Source organism: Somniosus microcephalus, chromosome 3 (genome assembly GCF_052327205.1).
Source record: "Somniosus microcephalus isolate GS21.2 chromosome 3, FLI_Smic_1.0, whole genome shotgun sequence".
Classification (NCBI taxonomy): domain Eukaryota; kingdom Metazoa; phylum Chordata; class Chondrichthyes; order Squaliformes; family Somniosidae; genus Somniosus; species Somniosus microcephalus.
The window spans coordinates 226,649,060-226,673,220 of record NC_140989.1 but is presented as its reverse complement, the minus strand read 5'-3'; the positions used below and the strand labels follow the sequence as shown (position 1 = coordinate 226,673,220).

Here is a 24,161-nt window from a genome sequence, read left to right as displayed (position 1 = left end):
TGCACAATGGAATGCATTTGAGACAGTTTTATAGAACAGTATGTCGAGGAACCAACTAGGGAACAGGCTATTTTAGATCCAGTATTGTGTAAAGAGATAGGGTTAATTAGTAATCTTATAGTAAAGAATCCTCTGGGGCAGTGTGATCATAATATGGTGGAATTTCCTATTAAGTTTGAGTGTGATATGGTTAAGACAGATTAGGGTCTTAAATTTAAACAAAACCAGTTACAGAGATATGAGGAGCGAGTTGGCGGAGGTAGATTGTGAAATTAGATGAAAAGATATTATGGTAGATAAGCAATGGCAAACATTTAAAGAAGTAATGAATCTCAACGAATATACATTCCCTTGAGGAATAGAAGCTTCACTGGAAAATTGGTACAGCCTTGGCTAACTAGAGAAGTTAAGGATAGTATTAGATTAAAATAAGCTTACAAGGTTGCCAAAAGGAGTAGAAAGCCTGAGGATTGGGAGGGTTTTAAAAATCAGCAAAAAATTACCAAGAAATTGATAAAGAGGCAGAAAAGAGAATGAGAGAGTAAACTACAAAGAAATATAAAAACAGATTGTAAGAGCTTTTAGAAGTATGTAAAAAGGAAGAGAGTAGCCAAAGTAAACGTGGGTCCCTTAAAGGCAGAAGAAATTATAATGGGGAATAAGGAAATGGCAGAGACGTTAAACAAATATTTTGAGTATGTCTTAACAGTAGAGGAAACACAATTTTTTAAAATTGTTTTATGGGATTTGAGCATTGCTGGCAAGGCTAGCATTTATTGCCCATCCCTAGTTGCCCTTGAAAAGGTGGTGGTGAGCCGCCGCCTTGAACCGCTGCAGTCCGTGTGGTGAAGGTACTCCCACAGTGCTGTTAGGGAGGGAGTTCCAGGATTTTGACCCAGCGATGATGAAGGATTGGCAAAATACTTCTAAGTCAGGATGGTGTGTGACTTGGAGGGGAACTTGGAGGTGGTGGTGTTCCCATGCACCTGCTGCCCTTGTCCTTCTAGGTGGAAGAGGTCACGGGTTTGGGAGGTGCTGCCGAAGAAGCCTTGGTGAGTTGCTGCAGTGCATCTTGTAGATGGTACACACTGCAGCCACAGTGCGCCGGTGGTGGAGGGAGTGAATGTTTAAGGTGGTGGATAGGGTGCTGATAAAGCAGGCTGCTTTGTTCTGGATGGTGTCAAGTTTCTTGAGTGTTGTTGGAGCTGCACTCATCCAGACAAGTGGAGAGTATTCCATCACACTCCTTACTTGTGCCTTGTAGCTGGTGGAAAGGCTTTGGGGAGTCAGGAGGTGAGACACTCGCTGCAGAATACCTAGCCTCTGACCTGCTCTTGTTGCCACAGTATTTATGTGGTTGGTCCAGTTAAGTTTCTGGTCAATGGTGACCCCCAGGATATTGATGGTGGGGGATTTGGCGATGGTAATGCTGTTGAATGTCAAGGGGAGGTGGTTAGACTCTCGCTTGTTGGAGATAGTCATTGTCTGGCACTTCTGTGGCGCGAATGTTACCTGCCACTTATCAGCTCAAGCCTGAACGTCGCCCAGGTCTTGTTGTATGCGGGCATGGACTGCCTCATTACCTGAGGAGTTGTGAATGGCGTTGAACACTGTGCAGTCATCAGCGAACATCCCCATTTCTGACCTTATGTTGGAGGGAAGGTCATTGATGAAGCAGCTGAAGATGGTTGGGCCTAGGACACTGCCCTGAGGAACTCCTGCAGTGATGTCCTGGGGCTGTGATGATTGACCTTCAGCCACCACAACCATCTTCCTTTGTGCTAGGTATGACTCCAGCCAGTGGAGAGTTTCCCCCCCCCAATTCCCATTGACTTCAGTTTTACTAGGGCTCCTTGATGCCGCACTCGGTCAAATGCTGCCTTGATTTCAAGGGCAGTTACTCTCACCTCACCTCTGGAATTCAGCTCCATTGTCTATGTTTGGACCAAGACTGTAATGAGGTCAGGAGCTGAGTAGTCTTGGCAGAACCCAAATTGGGCATCAGTGAGCAGGTTATTGGTGATTAAGTGCCACTTGATAGCACTGTCGATGACACCTTCCATCACTTTGCTGATGATTAAGAGTAGACTGATGGGCGGTAATTGGCCGGGTTGGATTTGTCCTGCTTTTTGTGGACAGGACATACCTGGGCAGTTTTCCACATTGTCGGATAGATGCCAGTGTTGTAGCTGTACTGGAACTGTGGGGAACCAAGGGTTTAATGAGAGTGAGGAACTTAAAGTAAAGAAAAAGTACTGGAAAAATTATTGGGACTAAAAGCTGACAAATCCCCTGGACCTAATGGCCTACATCCTAGGGATTTAAAAGAGATGGCAGCAGAGATAGTGGATGCATTGATTTTGATTTCTGGAATTTCCTAGATTCTAGATGGTCCCAGTGGATTGGAAGGTAACAAATGTAAAAGAAAGGAGGGAGAGAGAAAACAGGGAACTGCAGGCCAGTTAGCCTGACATCAGTAGTAGGGAAATACTAGAATCTATTATTAAGGACGTGGTAACATTGCACTTTGAAAATTATGATTAGGCAGAGTCAACATGGTTTTATGAAAGGGAAATCGTGTTTGACAAATTTATTAGAGTATTTTGAGTATGTAAATAGCAGGGTCGATAAAGGGGAACCAGTGGATGTAGAATATTTGGATTGTCAGAAGGCATTCGATAAGGCGCCACAGAAGAGGTTGTTACACAAGATTAGGGCTCATGGGATTGCGGGTAATATATTAACATGGATTGAGGATTGGTTAACGGACAAAAACCAGAGTAGGAATAAACAGGTCATTTTCGGGATAGCAGGGTGTAACTAGTGGAGTGCCGCAAGTATCAATACTTGGGCCTCAGCTATTTACAATCTATATTAATGGCTTAGATGAAGGGACCGAGTGCAATGTATCCAAGCTTGCTGACGATACAAAGCTAGGTGGGAAAGTAAGCTGTGAGTAGCATGCAGAGGTTACAAAGGGATATAAACCGGTTAAAAGATTGGGAAGAAGGTGGCAGATGGAGTATAATGTGTAGAAGTGCAAAATGAGCTTCCGACCACATATCCGTGGCATAACTAAGACCGCCTATTTCCACCTCCGTAACATCGCCCATCTCCGCCCTTGCCTCAGCTCATCTGCTGCTGAAACCTTCATCCATGCCTTTGTTACCTCTAGACTTGACTATTCCAATGCACTCCTGGCTGGCCTCCCATGTTCTACTCTACGTAAACTTGAGGTCATCCAAAACTCGGCTGCCCGTGTCCTAACTCGCACAGAGTCCAATTCACCCATCACCCCTGTGCTCGCTGACCTACATTGGCTCCCAGTTAAGCCACGCCTCGATTTCAAAATTCTCATCCTTGTTTTCAAATCCCTCCATGGCCTCACCCCTCCCTATCTCTGTAATCTTCTCCAGTCCCACAATCAACCGGGATATTTGCACTCCTCTAATTTGCCCTCTTGAGCATCCCTGATTATAATTGCTCAACCATTGGTGGCTGTGCCTTCTGTTGCCTAGGCCCTAAGCTCTGGAATTCCCTGCCTAAACCTCTACGCCTCTCTACCTCTCTTTCCTCCTTTAAGATGCTCCTTAAAACCTATGTCTTTGACCGAGTTTTTGGTCATCTGCCCTAATTTCTTATGTGGCTCAGTGTCAAATTTTTTGTCTTATAATACTCCTGTGAAGTGCCTTGGGACGTTTTACTGTTAAAGGTGCTATATAAATACAAGTTGTTGTTGAAATTATCCACTTTTGTAGTAAGAATGGAAAAGCAGAATATTTTTTAAAAGATGAGAGACGAGTAAATATTTGTATTCAGAAGGATTTGGTGGTCCTTGTACATGAATCACAGAAAGATAATAACTTAAGAAACAGGAGCAGGAGTCGGCCAATCGGCCCCTCGAGCCTGCTCCGCCATTCGATAAGATCATGGCTGATCCAATCTTGGCCTCAACACCACTTTCCCGCTCTCTCCCCATACTCTTTGACTCCCTTGTAGTTCAAATGTCTGTCAATCTCCACCTTGAATATATTCACTGACCCAGCCTCCACAGCTCTCTGGGGTAGAGAATTCCAAAGATTCATGACCCTCTGAGAGAAGAAATTCCTCCTCATCTCCGTCTTAAATGGGCGACCCCTTATTCTGAAACTATGCCCCCTAGTTCTAGATACCCCCACCAGGGGAAACATCCTCTCAGTATCCACCCTGTCAATCCCCCTCAGTATCTTATATGTTTCAATAAGATCACCTCTCATTCTTCTAAACTTCAATGAGTGTAGGCCCAACCTGCTCAACCTTTCATTATACGTCAACCCTTCATCCCAGGAACCAACATAGTGAACCATCTCTGCACTGCCTCCAATGCAAGTATATCCTTCCTTAAATATGGAGACCAAAATTGTACGCAGTATTCCGGGTGCGGTCTCACCAGCGCCCTATACAGTTGCATCAAAACTTCCCTACTTTTATACTCCATACCCCTTGCAATAAAGGCCACCATTCCATTAGCCTTCCGAATTACTTGCTGTACCTGCATGCTAACTTTTTGTGTTTCATGTACTAGGACCCCCAGATCCCTCTGTACTGCAGCATTTTGTAGTCTCACTCTATATTTAAATAATAATTTGCTTTTTCATTCTTCCTTCCAAAGTGGATAACCTCACATTTTCCCACATTATACTCCATCTGCCAAATTTTTGCCTACTCACTTAACCTATCTAGATCCCTTTGTAGACTCCCTGTGTCCTCCTCACAACTTACTAACCCACCTATCTTTGTACCATCAGCAAATTTGGCTACAGTACACGCGGTCCCTTCATCCAAGTCATTAATATAGATTGTAAATAGTTGAGGTCCCAGCACTGCTCCCTGTGGCACCCCACTAGTTACTGATTGCCAACTGGAAAATTACCAATTTATCCCAACTTTCTGTTAGTTAACCAATCCCTTATCCATGCCAATATATTATCCCCAACCCTGTGTGCTCTTATCTTGTGCAGTAACTTTTTATGTGGCACCTTATCGAATGCCTTCTGGAAATCCAAATACGCTATATCTACCGGTTCCCCTTTATCCACCCTGTTTGTTACATCCTCAAAGAACTCTAGCAAATTTGTCAAACACGATTTCCCTTTCATAAAACCATGTTGACTCTGCTTGATTATCTTATGATTTTCTAATTGTCCTGCTATTACCTCCTTAATAATGGATTCCAGCATTTTCCCCATGACTGACAGATGTTAGGCTAACTGGCATATAGCTTCCTACTTTCTGTCTCCCTCCTTTCTTGAATAGTGGTGTTACATTTGCGATTTTCCAATCTGCTGGGACCTCTCCAGAATCCAGGGAATTTTGGTAGATTACAACCAACGCATCCACTACCTCTGCAGTCATTTCTTTTAAGACCATAGGATGCAGGCCATCAGGTCCAGGGGACTTGTCGGCATTTAGCCCCATTAGTTTGCCTAGTACTTTTTCTCTAGTGATAGAGATTGTTTTAAGTTCCTCCCTCCCTATAGCCCTTTGATTATCTATTAATATTGGGATGTTTTTAGTGTCTTCTACCGTGAAGACCGATCCAAAATAATTGTTTAGAGTCTCTGCCATTTCTCTATTTCCTATTATTAATTCCCCAGTCTCATCCTCTAAGGGACCAATGTTTACTTTAGCTATTCGCTTCCTTTTTATATGCCTGTCGAAGTTCTTACTGTCTGTTTTTATATTACTTGCTAGTTTACTCTCCTACTCTTCTCCCTCTTTATAATTTTTTAGGTCATCCTTTGCTGGTTTCTGAAAAATTTCCCACTCCTCTGGCCTACCACTAATCTTCGCAACATTGTACGCCTTTTCTTTCAATTTGATACCATCCTTAACTTCCTTAGTTAGCCACGGATGGTGCATCCTTCTCGTAGAGCCTTTCTTTCTCACTGGAATATACCTTTGCTGAGATTTATGAAATATCTCCTTAAATGTCTGCCACTACTGATCTACTGTCTTACCCTTTAATCTATTTCCCCAGTCCACTTTAGCCAACTCTGTCCTCATACCCTTGTAATTGCCTTTATTTAAGTTTAGGACACTAGTTTCAGACCCAAGTTTCTCACCTCAAACTGAATTTGAAATTCTACCATGCTATGATCACTCTTTCCCAGGGGATCCTTTACTATGAGATCGTTAATTAATCCTGTCTCAATTACACATTACCAGATCTGAAATAATCTGCTCCCTGGTTGGTTTCTCAACGTATTGCTCAAAGAAACCATCCCGAATACAATCTATGAACTCGTCATCAAGGCGACCCTTGCAAATTGATTTGTCCAATCTATATGATGATTAAAATCGCCCATGATTATTGCAGTACCTTTCTTACAAGCCCCCATTATTTCTTGATTTATACTCTGTTCTACAGTATAGCTACTGTTAGGGGGCCTATATACTACTTCTTACCCTTACTATTTCTTATCTCCACCCAAACTGATTCTATATCTTGAGCTTCTGAGCCAGTATCATTCCTCACCACTGCAGTGATCTCATCCTTTATTAACAGAGCTGCCCCGCCTCCTTTTCCTTTCTGCCTATCCTTCCGAAATGTCAAATACCCCTGAATATTCCGTTCCCAGCCTTGGTCACCTTGCAACCACGTCTCTGTAATGGCTATCAGACCATACCCATTTATTTCTATTTGTGCCGTCAACTCATCTATCTTGTTACGAATGCTGCGTGCATTCAGATAAAGAGCCTTTAATTTTATCTTATCATTTTTCCTTACTCTGACTCTATTTTCTGGTGCACTCTTATGCTTGCACGCTCTGCCCCTTCCTGGTGCATTCTGGTTATCGTTACCCCTGTCATTGCCCTGCACTATTTCCTTCTCCTTTCTCTTTGCCTTCCTAAATACCTCTTCATCTGAACCCCTATCTTCTATTTCCAGCTTAGCTTTTCTCCCTTCTGATTCTTCCCTCAGGTTCCCATCCCCCTAACATGCAGGTACAGCAAGCAATTAGGAAGGTAAATGGTATGTTGGCCTTTATTGCAAGGGGGTTGGAGTATAAGAGTAAGGAAGTCTTGCTGCAATTATATGGGGCTTTGGTGAGACCACACATGGAGTACTGTGCACAGTTTTGGTCTCCTTATCTGAGGAAGGATATGATTGCCTTAGAGGAGGTGCCATTCTAGTGAACCTTTCTGGGATGAGCAGGCTGTCCTATGAGGAGAGATTGAGTAGCATGGGCCTATATTCTGTGGCGTTTAGAAGAATGAGAGGTGATCGCATTAAAACATATGACATTCTTAGGGCTTGACAGGGTAGATGCTGAGAGGCTGTTTCCCCAGGCTGGAGAGTCTAGAACTAGGGGTTAAGGGGTCACCCATTTAGGAGAAACTTCTTCAATCAGGGTTGTGAATCTGTGGAATTCTCTACCCCAGAGGGCTGTGGCTGCTCAGTCGATGAGTATATTCAAGGCTGAAATCAAAATATTTTTGGGCATGAGAGGAATCAAGGGATTTGGGGATAGGGTGGGAAAGTGGATTTGATGTAGAAGTTCAGCCATGATCTTATTGAATGACAAAGCAGGCTCGATAGGCCATATGGCCTACACCTGCTCCTATTTCTTACGTTCTTATAATATGATCTGACCAAAAGTACTTTAAAATCAAAGTTACAGTGAAACTTTCCAGTGAACTTGGTAGAATTTATTTTATAGAATAGAGTCATAGAATAGTACAGCATAGAAGGAGGCCATTTGACCCATCGAGTTTTGATGTATGGTTTTATACATACAAAAGTTCTCCAGAGCCAGCTGTCTGCCATTGCATGTGAAACACAAGTTCACACTTTGGAGGTTATTTTTGCAGTTAACAAACAATAGATGACTTTTTTTCAGATGACAATAGTAATATTTTGCAAGCTCCTGGAATTCACTGCAGTCTTTTAGACACATGGACAATGCTTAATGTGAGCCACTGGCATACTCATTTAAAAAAAAAAATAGGTATCTTGTCAGTGATTCTAGATCAGTCACACATCATTTAAGACACATTCTTATTTAAACCCTCAACAATAAAATCTTTTATTGTTGCACAGGATCTGACAATTTAGCTCATTTCGTTAGACATTCGTAGTTGCTATCATAAGTATGACAACATTGATTTTTTTTTGGAGTTTCCTGCAAATCTCTTACTGCATTTTAAGCAAAATTAAGCCACGCACAGCTTTGCATAAAAATGCCAGACGCAATTCTCTAAGCAAGAAGGTTGACTTGAAAGTTGCTGCCAGATCTCTGCTGCTCTCTAACCAGCTGCAAACTGATTAGTAACAGATTAACAGACACACATCATCGAGCCAGCTGGAAATGTAATCCACGTGTCTTCTTGGGTAGAAAAACTATGTATATTTTTGCATTTCTGGGAGAATTATTTTAGATTAAAAATGATTCACTTCTCCAGCCCAGCTCCTTGCTCTTTCTTCCCCCCCCACCCCCACCCCCAAATGAGTACATGGGGGTGAAATCCAACTTATGCAGGAATGCGTCCCCGCCCAAGTCGAATTTCACCCTGCATGTGTATTGTCTTCAAAAAACAGATTTCAATTCATTCCGGTTATACAGTTTTAAAAGTTTAGAACCTCAGCTGCTTAAGGCAGTGAAAAGGATGTCAGTGAGGAAACAGGACCAGTGTCCATATTACATTATCAATTCTGTATGTGCTGTTATTGCAATCATTACCTGCAATGCACTGTCAGTTCTGTAAATGCTGCTATTGTGATCAGTGTCTACACTGCACTGTAATTGCTGCAATCAATATCCATTCTGTACTGCAAGCTTAACAACAACAACTTGTATTTATATAGCGCCTTTAATGCAGCAACATGTCCCAAGGCACTGCACAGATGTATTTTAAGACAAAAAATTTGACACCGATCCAGACAAGGATAAATTATGGTAGGTGACCAAAAGCTTGGTTAAAGAGGTAGGTTTTAAGGAGCGTCTTAAAGAAGGATAAAGAGGTAGCGAGGTGGACAGGTTTAGGCAGGGAATTCCAGAGCTTAGGACATGTCTTTAGTAATAGCATTTACCATGCTTGCATGGGGTATTGGTGCGGGAAGCACAGGGTATAAAACAGTACAAGTTTTCTCACTTAAATGTCTGCTGCAGGTATTTCAGAAATGTAGATTGATCATGATGACCTATGGGTAGCTATGGAAAAAATATTATTTTTAATTTTCCAGTTTTAAAAGCCAATCAAGTCATCTAATCTAATGTCAGTTATTTCTGGTATAGCTTTTAGTGTGAAATGCAGCAATCAGTCATGAAATTGTGTCATGAAATTGTGTCCTGAGGCTTGAACATTTTAGCACGCCAAAATTGTTCATTTCTGAAAAGTTCTTAAAATCTGACCACATCATTTATTATTTTATCACAACTCAACAGTAGCTCAGAAAATAATTAACTGAACATTGCAAGTACATGCTGAATTGATTAATGTATTATAATATAGAGTAGTTGTGTTTGCGTCTAACAGGTTAATAAGTGAATAGCTGTGTAAAAAGTCACATTGTGATCTTATAATGTTTGCCTGAGAGTTGAATTATATCCCTCTCTCAATCAACAAGAACAATGTAATATAGGGCAGAACATTGTTGCTACCTTGATGCCAAACAAGACAAGTTTCTGATCCTAGCCTTATTATCACGTTGAAGCAATAGGCAGACACCAAATGCTTCCCTCAAAATAGGTGAAATTGGAGGCACTGTTCTTGAGAACTTTTGATTACTGATTCAACAGTAACATTGTTAGATGTTTGCAAGGTGATTGCCTCTTGGCCAAGGTGTTACTCCCCATTTGGGGAGTCCAGAACAGAATGGATTTAAAGTGGTAAAGAAGTGTGGAGACAAAGAAATTTAAAAAAAACTAACAGATGCATCCAACTATGCTTATGTCTTGTATCAAGCATGTCCGTCACAACTCAGAATGTTACACGTGCACCCGGTTGGGTAAAATATCTTAATCATAAAATAGCAGCAAATCACAATCTTAACGAGAAAGATCAAGAAAGCTTTCTGGTTTCTGCGGACATTAATTATACAAGGGGAGGAGCTAGTGATTTACTGGCAGCTGCCAATGTTGATAAACTTCCCTGAGCAACAGCAATAAGCCTTTAACTAACTTCATGGTGTGCCTATTTGAACACTTCCCCCAGAGCAAGTAATAGAGCATTGACCTTAAAAGGGACAGACCTAGTTAAACACCGGTCCACTGCAACTAAACTACATAACCGTGCTGGAGGCTGTATACTGCCTATGAGCAATGCCATGGGAGATCATCTAGTATTATAAAACAATTACATTTAATAGATTTTCAATCAAGTAACATTTAATTAGCTTATCGTTAAGGCAACTCATGTCAGCACGATACTTTACAGCTTTGCCGCACTTCCCACATTACAACAGTGACTCCACTTCAAAAGTACTTAATTGGCTGTAAAGCGCTTTGAGACAGCCGGTGGTCATGAAAGGCACTATATATAAATGCGATTCTTTCTTTCTTTCTTTGCTTTGCAAATGAAAATTGCAGGCTTGTGCTTCAAAAAAAATAGCCCAAGTCACAGTGACTGAACAACTTTGAGATATGAGGATGTTATGTTGGGAACAATAATACTTTTTGGTTCTTTTGTAATCCACTAGTCTTCAATGTTTATTCACCATGAATAATTAGTGTTTTTAAATGTAATGTAATTTTTTTCCGCACGCTTTTGGATGCCTTTATTGAGGCTTCAGATTTTGGTACAATACGGTACAGGGCTAGCAGCAACCTGGAGGTTGTAAATTCGATTCTCACCTTGGCAAGATGTGAAATTGTAATTTGTAAATCTGGACATTTGTGGGCTTGCACCAAGGAAAATGACCATGAAAACTGCCGGATTGTCACAAAAACTCAACTGGTGCACTAATTTTCTTCAGGTTCGAGAACTTACAACCCCTACTTTGTCTGGCCTACATGGGATTCCAGTCCCACAGTACACATTTGACCCTTAATGCTCTCAGGGCAACTCAGGATATTAAAAACTCTCTTGCTGTTGTCGCCCACATCCCAAGAACAAAAAGAAAGTGGCACATTGGGGATTTCTCACAAAGTGGCCTGAAATCGACAAGGGCACTAAATTACTCCTTCTAAATTGAGGTAAAGGACCTGTGGCAAGACTTGATAGCCTTTTAAAAAATATATTTACGCTGACTGTTCTTTTCCTGACAGTTTTAATTTTATTTAAAATCAAGTTCTGGTGGTTCCTCAGTCAAGACATCAACCACAGAGCATAAATGCCCATCTACACCTTGCATGTGAAATCGATTACTCTGATTTTTCTGTTGCTATTGGATAGGAGACTGGCCCATATTGTTATATTTCATGGTTTTTTATTATCATAATTTCAATCTTGGATTTGCTGGCTAGCCAATTCACATCTGTACCCTATTAACTGGAGCATGCAATCTGAAGAAGCAGTAGTTCAGTCAGCACGATGTCCGCGCACAAGTCAGTGAAGCATTTAATTCCTGTTAAATCAGGAAGTTGTGCCATTTTCATGTATCTACGTATTTGGTCAGCTGGCAGAAAATTGATATCGCTAAATGATTTGATTTCTGTAACCGGTTGGGCACAGCCTAAAACAATTGAATGAGAGTACAGTGTAATACTGATCCTTCCTTATTACCCCCCTCCTATTCCTCATCTACATGCTGCTCATTAGCAACGTTATCCGAAGACAATGGGGTCAGATTCCAGGTGTACGCTGTCTATCTCTATCTCTCCACTTCCTCTGTGTTGACATCCAATCTTGGATGAACTGTAATTTCCTACAGGTGAACATTGGAAAGACAAAAGCCATTGCCTTCAGCCCCCGCCACAAACTCTGTGCCTTCAACACAACAACAACTTGGATTTATATAGCCACTGAGTCCATTCCTCTCACCGGCCACTGTCTTAGAATGAACCAGACTGTTTATAACCTCAGCGCCCTAGTTGCCCCCGTGCTGAGTTTCCAACTCCCAATCCTCTCCATCATAAACACCGCCTACTTCCAGCTCTGTTACGTTGCCTACCTCTGCCCCTACTTAAGCCCATCTGGTGCTGAAACCTTATTCATCTCCAGACTCGACTATTCCAATGCTCTTATGGTTAGTCCCCCATTCTTCACCCTCCATAAACTTCAGCTCAGCCAAAACTCTATTGTGCACATCCTATTCCATTCCAAGCCCAATTCACCCATTACCCCTACTTGCTACATTAGCTTCCGATCCTCCAACCCATAAAATTTAAAAATCACATTCTCCTGTTTAAACCCCTTAATGACCTCGCCCCTCCTTATTTCTGTAACCTCTTCCAGTCTAAGAGCTCTGTGTCCTCCAACTTTTGCCTTTTGTGCATCTTCCACTTCCTTCGCCTCACCATTGGCAGCTGTGCCTTCAGCCATCTAGGCACTTAAGCTCTGGAATTCCCTCCCTAAACCTCTCCGCCTCTTTCCCTCCCTCTCTTCCTTTAAGAGCCTTGTTAAAACCACCTCTTTGACCAAGCTTTTAGTCACCTCTCCTAATATCATCTTAATTGGTTTGACATAAATTTTTGTCTGATTACACTTCTGTGAAGTGTATTGGGATGTCTTGGTGCATTAAAGACGCTATATAAATGCAAGTTGTTGTTGATTCTTGAATTTCCATAATTTGAAATTAAACTTGGAGAACTCTGCAGATGGTCATGTAATGCTGACTTTGATTTGAGTCCTAAGAAGGGTTTTAATAGAGTAAATAAGGAGAAACTGTTTCCAGTAGCGGAAGGTTCGATAACCATAAGACACAGATTTAAGGTAATTGGCAAAAGAAACAGAGGCGACATGAGGAAAAAAAAAATTTACGCATCGAGTTACAGTATTATGTTTTGGAATGCACTGTCTGAAAGGGTGGTGGAAGCAGCTTCAGTAGTAACGTTCAAAAGGGAATTGGATAAATACATGAAGGGGAACCATTTGCTGGGCTATGGGGAAAGAGCAGGGGAGTGGGACTAATTGGATAGCTCTTTCAAAGAGCCGGCATAAACACAATGGGTCGAATGGCCTCCTTCTGTGTTGTATCATTCAATAATTCTAAGAGCACCGTGCTCATGCTCTCTTGCCTGCAGCATTCTACCCAGTCAAGAATTAAAACAAGAATTATGACACCTCCAGCTGTTGTTGGCTCTAAATCAGTTCTCTCTCTAATGTCAACGGTTGGCCCATGCAATATATAATATAAACTGCTTGCTATACTCTGACCCCCTTACAATGCTTATTTTTGTCACACTAACTGGCTGATAACTCTGAGTAAGATTTTTAAGAACCTTATCATTTATTTTTCCCACCCACTTTCTACCAATTGTTGTGCAATGCTAGTGAAAAAAGACCATGGCTAGTACAATCACTTTGATTCCTTGCTTTGTCCTGTCTTTTCAAAGTAATAAATTAAGCTTCGCAATACATTTTGCCACTTGCTTTGTCTGGAGTTGATTAAGCAATGTGGTTTTCACAGGCAAAGCTAAAAAAATAAAAATAAATTCGATATTGGTGATTCTGGAAATGATCAATGCACCCACCACTGGTGTAACTGTTCAATGCTCACATGAATACTACTCGCCCACTGTTAATTCAGATGAATTTCTGATAATGTGCTGCTTCTTATTCTTACGCAGACATTTCAAACCTCAATCCAGTTCATATGCAACTCAACCTTCAATGTTAAAATTTTTCCTGTTCCTGACTGAACTCTTAGCGTACTTTTTTTCGGAGCGGGTAAAGGGATGAGTAAAAAGGAGTGTGGAAGATTGGAACCACCTTCCAAAAGCGCACTTTCTACAAACTGATCCTGCAATTACATTGCCTATTGTTTTGAGAGCGAATGCCGGCAGGGCTTGTCTTATCTCGTAAAAACATGCCTCCTTTTGGCGAGCATTGAGATGACATTGATGCAGGACATTGCCAAGACATCCAATCATATAGGTGTTTAAACTGAGGGTGTATAATTGTCAAATAATTATTCATATATAACCACCAAAACAACTTGACATTACTTAAAAGATACATTTCAAATCTACAAGATTATTTTGCATACTTATATGGCACTGCTGAATGAAACTGTCCGTGTTCTGTAATTTGGCATGAAATGAAAATGGCACTATCTGCAGGAGGAGACACCATGTTATGTAAACACTATTTAAACAAAAACGGCCAGTTGTGCTAATGCTTCAACATTTAAAGCAGCATAGGTAAAACTTCAGCACTCTTGTGTTCCCATGACACTCTACAATGACCTGCAAAACAGACCAACTGACTGCAATTTGAGCTGTAATTTGATTTAACATTCAAAACCTTGGCATTAAACCAAAGAGTAGAACATCAATCTTGATGTGGGCTGAGGAGACTCCTACTGCTTAAGCAGCAAAATTAAGGTTTATTATCCTGTGAGCTAAAGCTGTTCTGGCTGGCAATTTTCTTCAGTCTAAGAAATATGATATGTAAAATTTGCAACAATATACAACATGGAGTTTCTTTTTACAGACACAAGTATGTTGAACATTAGAAGAATGAAAGATTTCTGAAGACTAAGTGCATATGTTATCGGCATTAAATAAGGTTAGACTGAAAACATAACATAGGGATTTAAAGCTTCAGGGCATTAACTTCCTCAGACCACTTTTTTGAATCAAACGCTGCTACCCATGAATCCAACAGGATGTCCCAAAGTGCAAAGTAATAGACTTTTGTCTAACCCCTTCATGTTTAATGAAAATAACATGTTTCCAAATAACACCAAATAAGGCGAATGTTATCCCTTTATTGTCTTGTGTTTTTAAAATCAGAAAGCTACTCTAAAAGAATATTCTGATGAGCGAGAACATACACTGGACTAATTACAGTCATCTGCAAAGTGGTAGGATTGCATTATTGCTTCATGTTACTCTTCACTTCATATGCAATAAAGTGAAACTCGAGCTGGAGGAACAAAATAATTTGCGTTTTAGTTCAAAAAGAAAGCTCAGCTAGCCCAAAAGTTCTACTTAATCTTCATGCATAATACAAACCTGATTCCTTTCCTGTGTGCGTGTTGCAGTAAAGTTCCAGAGTCAGATAACAAGTTTCCAAGTATTTGTACTGCTGTTTGTGGTAATGTGACATGGATTTCTGAAGCAATAAACTGACTCATGAAGCACTCTGTCCCATGTTGTTACAGATCCAAAATCATTGTTTTCTGACAAAATCGTCTACATACAGTAAGCTGCAGTAAGTCTGAAAGGAATATATAGCAGTACTGCACTGTGCCAGACTCGACTCCAGGTTCTGCTTTCAGTTAACAGAAAGATCATGCGACTCTTTGCTGCTGCTTTTACTGCTTCAGGGCCAGACTCCGTTGGATGGTGGGTGTGCAGTTGGTAGACACAGGATCGCAATGTAATGTAGACTGACGGTCTCCTTAAAAACACAAGCATGAAGTTTGTGAGATCAGCCCACCTATGATGTCATGGCAGTTGGAGCTAATCGAGCGAGAGGTTTCCTTACTCCTCCTAGGATTTAATCCTAGGTTCCTGGTGAAAACCGATGGACTAGGGATAAAGATCTTCATTGTTTAAGACAGTCACAGTGTGTGTGAACCAAAGGGACATGTCAGTGCTTAGACTGTATATTTACACCCACAAAATTAAAATTCATTTCCCCGCCCATCCTCTTACAATTCTACTGTGTTCAGGTTTATTTTTAACACATGGTTCACTGTATGATGTCTTTCGGAAGAGATTTTTTGTCCTGTAACCTTGGTTAAGCATATGAATTGCTCGTGTGAACTGACCAGAGCACCTGTAAAGTAGTTTAATGTTTGTGTGTGTGTACATGTGAGATTTACCCTCACTGTTATTTCCTGGTATTTAATTGTAGATTTTTAGTTGATAGCATTACAAATGTTTGTGTTGCATTCAGTCTAAGCATCATTGTGTATTAACTACGTTAGGAGTGTTGGCCACTGCAGTACTCCCAAGATCTGTGCTGTGTATGGGACGAGAGTTAAAACTTGCCTCAAGCATTGCTGTGTGTTTTGCCAGCACCTAATCCCCTCGGTGTCTAACTCACATTTGCCCCTGATTATTGATCATTTTCTCTTGTAATCTTCATTGCGCACACATTTGACATTTTGGGGCTGCATTCACCTCTTGCAGGTGCGGTTCCATCAGGACAGGACTTAAGCCTGCCTCTCCGAACCTGCCCCAACCAATTTCCCTGGTCAGGTGTAATTTACTACATAGAGCGGGCTCCTAGCAGATCTCCCAATGTGAAGACGAGAATCCTTACGACACAACAGCAGGGATGCTGCCACTGCACCAGAAGAGGCGGGAATGTTATTTAAAGGGGCAGAAGAATCCCTAAGCTTGGACCAAAACTCTCATCGAAGGCCTTAGCCGAGATCACGGCCTTCAGCGGCCTGAGTCGTGGGCCTGAACTGGAAGAAGAGGAGGGCTCTACTAGGACGTCTGCCTCTACTCCCTAATCTCTGGGATGCTACTGCTGCTTCCCGGGGCGTACTCCAACCTTACATTTGGCGGCCCTGGCAAGCAAAGGAAAGCGGGGCAGGAATTCATACAATCTGCTAGTAATCGGGCCATTCCTTGCCCCCTCCCCAGCCACTATTTGCATATGGTGGTTGGGGAAGGAGCAGTCAGCAGTAGCCTAGACACAGGAAAAGGGAAAGAAATACAGCCCGGAGGAGTGAAGCAACTGTAGACCTCACCTTCGGAATCTTGCTTCAATCTTCGCTGGTATTCCACCCAATTTTGGTCTGGATCGTGGAGGAGAATCCAGCCCTTAATTTTAAATATATGCAGCAGACATCCAAGTAGATCAATGTTGTGCGATAGCAAAATACTGCAGATGTTGGAAATCCGAAATAACAACAGAAAATGCTGGGAAAACTCAGCAGGCCAGGCAACATCCGTGGAGAGAAAATAGAGTCAACGCTTCGGGTCAAACCCTTTGTCAAGATCAATGTTGTGGATATGCAGTACAGAACGGTGCAGCAAGTTGAACATAGGGATTCAGCCACAAGCATGCCTCCAGTTTCTAGTGGACTACGCTCAAATAAGTGTTGGTATGAAAGTTTACCAGTAAGATGCATCTGCTGTAAGCCACACATTCAGTAGGAGTAACTCGGCCAGTGTTTTTTTTATTGCTGGATTTCGATGCCATTTCTGCTTCATTCCAACCTCTTGACTGTATAAACATGGTATGAAGAGCGCCGTGCCTTCCTACCATCCGCATATAGGTTAATGAATTAAACTATTTCAGTACTTCATTTTGAAAGCAGTTAGTTTTTCTGAGCTTGTGCTACATTCTACCTATGTCTGTTTCTGAATGATAATTTGTCCCCTCATTCACTTCTTTAAAAAAAAAGCTTTCAGATTTTGCAGTAATTTCTTAAACTACATCCCTGTGTCAGACACTGGGTTCCTTTCAAAAATTGACATGCTAAAATTTAGACATTTTACTAGGTTTTAACCAAACTTCCTCTCATCAAATCCTGGATTCCCTTTGCAAATTGACAGGTGAGGAACTGCCTCTGTGTATTCAGTCTCCAAAATACAATTGCGAACTTATATCAAATGGCACACAGCATAGGGAATATTTTTTTTAATGTAGCTGTGCAATTAGTGACTTGTTACACTGCTCAGCAATCGGCTGTAACAGTGTTATCCTCGGGCAAATGATGTAAGCAGCTTCTAACAGCCCAGATAGTGTGCCATAGAATGAAGTCCCTGGCTGTAAAAGCTGTGGGAAATGTGGGCATAACATAACACAAAATAAATTCAACATAAAATGGTGTGACTTTTGTCTTCTAATTTTTTCTGATTTGCTTGTCTTCCATTCTCTGGCTTATGATTTTTTTGCTTTTTATTGTGGATTCTGAATGAAGTATTGATACAAAATGTTTTTGCAGTGGCAGGTTTTCAATATTGATAAGTTACATATATGTACCTTACTCATCGTAATTAATTACTTCATAAATTTTGACAACCTCTGCTGGGACTATTTTTGAGGGCGAGCACAAGGTGGGTTGCTCATTCATGTTATTGAAAAGAACATTTTTCAAAATTACAGATTGGAAATGTTGTTTTCCTTTGGTTTTGTTCCCCTCTAGTTCCTCCAAAACCTAGTCTGAGTATGTTGCTTTTTTTAAGCTTGGTGTCATCATGATGTCTTGACACACAAGCACAATACAGTTAGGATAATTTGGAGACATTAAAACATGATATGCCCAAGATAAAATTTTATGTATTTACATTTTTTCCTCTATTGTGCTGCTCAACTTGGTCTTTTGGGACCTGAACCACAGTTTTGGTTCTCAAAGCACTTTGCTGCAATGCGAAAGGTGGTCTGAGTGCACCTTTAGATACCTAACTCCACATCGGGTGATTTTTTTTTAATGGTGTTGAAGTCCAACAAAATTGGGTTTTCAACCCGGCCATTAAGCCAGGCCAGCTCCCCAAAGAGAGAACGCAAGTTATAGGTATATGAGATAAGCACCCAGTGCCAAGCAGTAAACAGGACAGGATTCAACATGCAGGTCACCCAGATATGAGGGCTAAAATCAAAACTGCTTTACTAAAACTTACCATGTATGAGGGAGGAAAAAGCCCTACTCAGTCCATTGAAGCAACAGTAGGGATCAGGGGGAAAAAAAATCAAAAATAGGACAAAATGTGATCAAAAACTAAGAACTCGGAGTGGGTCATCCTGATTGTTGAAATGCAGAACTGTTTTCCATCGAGCTCATCCGGACACAATGGATAGTAAAAGGGAGCCAAGAGTTCTGCAGTTAAAGACTTGCACGACTGTCAAAATTTCTTTAAATAGCCGAAGAGAATACAGAATCCTGTCTGATTCTCACCTCAAGCAGATTCCAGATATGTTACTGCGTGGCACCCCAGGAATGGGATGCTGTAATATGCAACGAACAAGAGGTCAATGAGATGGCTCTGGCTGGAGTATATTGGCATTTTCATCAGGAGTTCCAATATGCATTGAAAACGGTTGAGTGAAGAGTGTATCTTTTCAGCTTATTCTCATATGAGGGTGAGTCTTGAGAAGGCACTCTCAATGCAGAGATAATTGCCTTCAAGTATCATAGTCCTACACTTTCTACTTTGGAACTATTACTTTATTATGGCATAGAAACTGCTGCATGACAAAGTCATTGGTACACGTTCCATGAACATGCTATGTTGGAGCAGCAGGATTGCTCCACTTGTTTTTATGCAGCTAAAGGTGAATAAATAATTAATTCCCTTTTCAACTCCAGTTGCTAAATGAAGATGGCATTTCATGTTGATTTTTTTCCTTTGGAGGAGACACTAATCTGGAAGCACCTCATTCCTTCCAGTCTGTTCAGATGACTGACAAAGCTTTTGGACAGATGCTGAACATAATCCCCCAAAGAGGGATGTCCTTGCATCACCAACTCTTGATAATTTTATAGAATAAAATCATAGAATTGTATAGTACAGAAGGAGATCATTCAGCCCACCGTGCCTGTACCAGCTCTCTGAAAGAGCTACCAATTCGTCCCACTTCCTGCTCTTTCCTCATAGCCTTGCAAATTTTTTCCTTTTTAAATATATATCCAATTCCCTTTTGAAAGTTACTCTTGAATCTGCTTCCACCACCCAATATATTCTCCTCATCTCTTCACTGCCCCTCCCCCCCCCCCCCCCAAATTACAAGTCTTTTCTTTTTGAAATGTTGAACCTTTACCTAGAACCAGCTACTATTTACAGGACTCAAGATGTCTAGAGTCATAGTTGGTAGGTGTGGTGTTTCATGACCCAGGAAATTCAGGTGAGGCAATACCTATCCTGATCTGGTATTCATGAATGGCCCAGAAAATGTACAGGAACAGTCTGGGAAACAGAGGCCACAAAAAGATCAAGTTAACATTATCTGGAAGTCAGAAATATGTACGACCAGGAGTCAGGTACGTCATTATGAATGAACTAAGCTTGACAGAATTAAGGAACAACTAAAGCAAACAGATTGGGGAGGTTGTTCAACAACACTTCAGTAGAAGACAAATAGTACACCCTTTAAAGGTATCATGCTCAGCTTGCAAAATAAATACATTCCCAAAATCAACAAGCACACGCTCACCTGGGCTACCAATTTGCTGCAGAATTCATAACTCTAGAGGTGGAAACTCAGCTGTTTGATGCTACCCTGCGCAGTGCATCTCTTTGTGGCCAACGTAAAGCTGCAGTGACAATGTACTTAGAGTCCACATTAATCTGTACTGGCTGCTTGATGGATGGAGAAGGGGAATCGAGATTTGGAGAACACCAAAAATGATCATCCTCAGTTGTCAAGGTAATTGATGGTAGGACAGGAGAAAGTGATAATTTATGTATTTTTAAAAATGTACTTTTTATCTTTGCTCCCTCTTATTACAACCGCTTGAAGGTGCACAGCTGCCCTACCATTCTCACACTTCACCCTCCTCCCAGTCTAGGTAATTACACACTTCTACTTGATCCCTCCCTCAGCTGTGATCCAGAACACAGACACTCCATATTGATTGTTAGTGCACCAACTAGGATGCTCCCAGGCTGCTCATACTTATTTAAAACAATTCCGTGACTATAAAAGAAAATAACCACTCCATTTGTACCGATTCTTGCATTGTATTGCCGGGCGTAACTAAGTTTACTTCGAGGGATTTATCCAAGTTGGATGTAATTTCTTGAATAAGGCAGTGGATTATTTCTTTGGCTTGCTACCTGTGTTTCACGATTTTGGAAGAGTGGTGTCAGTTTATTCCAACAGCAGGATATCAATCTGCTGCTTCAGGGCTGTCAAGTGACGCATGGTGGCTGTATCTTACTATGTGGTCTGTTTGGTTAGCTTTGCACAACATGATTCAAGCCTGTCATATATTTTAATTGGCCACAGGTAAGAAATGCAGTACCTCAAGAATAAGGTTAACCATTCATGGTATTACAGGGGCTTATCATTAAAAATCTTTTTTTTGTTAATATAGTACTCAAATTTTGGAGAATTAGCAGTGTCAAATAATGCTAAAGCTGGTCCTGCTTCTCTCTAACAGTTATTTAGCACCATGTTGCATTCTGAAAGGATTAACTTCAATCTTGTTTGTTTTTGGAAAATTACTTCAGTAAACTTGCAGCTTAAAATCTAAGATGTCAATGTGTTTTTATTTAGCTTTATCAAAAATTATTTGAACTGCACCCCAGCAAAAGATAATGTAATGATAGAGAGGCCATACTCAGTAAGATGTTTTTAATTTTAGTTGTATTCTTAACTGTGAATCCAGCTGTGAATAGCCAAGTGCAAACTGCCTTTAAAGAAAATGCGATATTTAAAAAAATATAAAACAACTTCTTAATTTCCCTCACTTCCAAAACAACCCCATAATTTATCTATCACTGTCTTGCCCTAGTTTTGAACCTAGGACAGTCATAACACAGTGTTCGCTGCATCAGTGACACTTTATTTCGCAAGTTTTCAGTGTTGTAAGAATAAAATCCTTCTGAACTTCAGTATAGCTAACTTGCTTCTTAATTCACAATATACTTTTGTCCTACATTCCTGATTCACTCTGCTACATTTATCTATATCCATCTTTCACAACATATGTGTGATAGACAGGGAGCCCTATCATATTCCAAGTCATATAGTCTCTATTTTTGATAGCTATATTCATGAGGTGTGGATGGTGACCTGAAATGTCATGACTGTGTATTGAGAGAGAATCTGTGAGCTGTCTGTTTCTTTCTGCTAACTTGTTTTCTGCATGTTAGAGCAGATACACATGGCTGTTAGTTATGCAGAATTGTCACTTGAAAGACAGCTTTTTAAAATATTTGTTCCTGGGATGGGGGCGTCGCTGGCAAGGCCAGCATTTATTGCCAGGTGATCACCACTGACTTAATGAAGGTTATCTGTCAGGGTCATAGGTGACAATCACTTGATGTTGAGCACTTTTATGCTACACAAGACCCGTGCCGGTGCCATCAGCTCCCTAAGTGTGGGTCTTCCGCATTTGACTGCAAGCCAAATGTAAATCCCCTGGGTCTCGCTCAGATTGGCAGTCTGGAAGAACCGTTACATTGCACTAGTGTTGCCAAGTTCCCAAAGCAGTAAGAGCACCTATAGTTTACTTGGCTACAGGAGCTAAATTAGTTCTGATTGTTTGTCATGTTGGTGGGGTTGCCTAGCAAATTTCTTACATGGTGGTTATATCTTGCAAAAAGATAAAGGACTTGAGACAGTTTTCTGAGGAAACCTTAATCCTTTAAAGTGTAATTGGCGGACAGCTGTATAACCCGGGGCTGCCAATTGAGAGGATAAAGGTAGCAGCCCTCTCCCACTTCTACAGTTCTGCTGAGCTCATCAAGGGAGAGGTTGGAAATTCTGTACTGGTGGAAGAAAACTTATGTATAAGTCACATTACAGACACTGGTTTAGTGTCATACCCAACATTTATCCCTCATCCAACACTGCCCGAAACAGATCGACAGCTCATTCATCTCGTTCTTGTTTGTGGAGCCTTGTGTGGAAATTGGCTATCGTGTTTGCCTACAAAACAATGCTGACTGCTTTTAAAAAGTAATTATAATTTCCTGTAAAGCTCTTTGGGATGCCCTATATAAGTGCAAGTTTGATCTTTTTAGTGTTATTAAGAGAGTTAACAGTCTTCTCTTGTTTTTTTTATTCCTGAAGACATACAAGTTAAAAATGATTTACTCAAGTGAGCTTTGCTATATTGACTTTCTGCTACTGTTTCACTTTTAGTAAACCAGATTTGTAGTTTATAGCCTAAGTCATTTAGTCTGATACTGTTGTGGCGGAGACCACATAGGGACAATAACACAATTCACTATGTATAGCCAATGTTGTTATATGTACATACTTGGTTGGGTTATCGGGGCAAGGTCCCTTTAAGAGCGTCGGTGACATCCTAGTCCTGCAACGAGGCTGAGAACCTCAGTCCTCATGGAGAGTGAATAAAGTAACATACGTTTTGCCTTTGCTGCAACAAAAGTCTCAGAGCCTGTTGATTTCTAGGACCCCAACATTGGTGACCCCGCTGCTCTTTTGGACGATTCCAAAGACCGCATCCGAAATGGCGACGAACGCCGTTTCCATCAAATTACCCGAATTTTGGGAACGACAGGCTGTCATAGAAACATAGAAGATAGGAGCAGGAGTAGGCCATTCGGCCCTTCGAGCCTGCTCCGCCATTCAACGAGATCATGGCTGATCATCCAAACCCTAGCACCCGGTCCCTACACCGACAGCCATCCCACCCAAGCCCTATCCCCATAACCCCGTGTATTTAATCCCCCCTAACACTAAGGGCCAATTTTTTTTTTTATCATGGCCAATCAACCTAACCTGCACATCTTTGGACTGTGGGAGGAAACCGGAGCACCCGGAGGAAACCCACACAAACACGGGGAGAATGTGCAAACTCCACACAGACAGTCACCCGAGGCCGGATTTGAACCCGGGTCCCTGGCGCTGTGAGGCAACAGTGCTAACCACTATGCCACCGTGCTGCCCAGACCGAGGCTCAATTTGCACTCCGGGACATCACCGCGGACGACACGAGGTACTACTATGTCGTCTCTGCTCTCGGCAGCTCCACCGCGGCCAGAGTCGTGAGCCTGCTCGAGAACCCCCCGGAGCTCAACAAATTCGAAACGCTGAAAACGCACCTCTTAGAAACTTTTGGACTCACCGAAGCTGAGCGCGCACGCCGGCTTCTCTCTCTACCCGGGCTTGGCGACTCCAAGCCCTCGGAGCTGATGGACCACATGCTGGCCCTCCTGGGCACACACAAGCCGTGCTTCCTCTTCAAGGAGCTGTTCCTTCAACAGCTGCCAGGTCAGGTACGGTCGGCTTTAGCCAACTCTTCCATTACCGATTTCCGCGACCTGGCCAAGGAGGCTGACAAATTTTTCTCCGCCGGGCAACAGTACTGCGTGGCCACGCGGAGCCCAGCCCCCACTGATACAGCCCAGCGGCGGCAGCCCCCAAGCCTCTGCTTCTACCACGCGCAGTTCGGCCCCAAAGCCAGGAAGTGCCGG

At 41.7% G+C, this 24,161-nt stretch overlaps 2 protein-coding genes across 20 annotated transcripts in view; one reads left to right on the top strand and one right to left on the bottom strand.

Moving 5' to 3' along the window:
- Positions 1-15,191, bottom strand: part of angptl1a (angiopoietin-like 1a) — a 67,697-nt gene extending 52,506 nt beyond the window's left edge. Inside the window, exon 1 of one of the 2 annotated variants that reach the window (XM_085982228.1) lies at positions 15,102-15,191. The gene's annotated coding sequence lies outside the window, so the exon portion shown is untranslated. The remainder of the gene's footprint in view (positions 1-15,101) is intronic. The other variant, XM_085982229.1, reaches the window with a different exon arrangement.
- Positions 1-24,161, top strand: part of ralgps2 (Ral GEF with PH domain and SH3 binding motif 2) — a 911,087-nt gene that overhangs the window by 462,927 nt on the left and 423,999 nt on the right. The gene's annotated exons all lie outside the window — the stretch shown is intronic.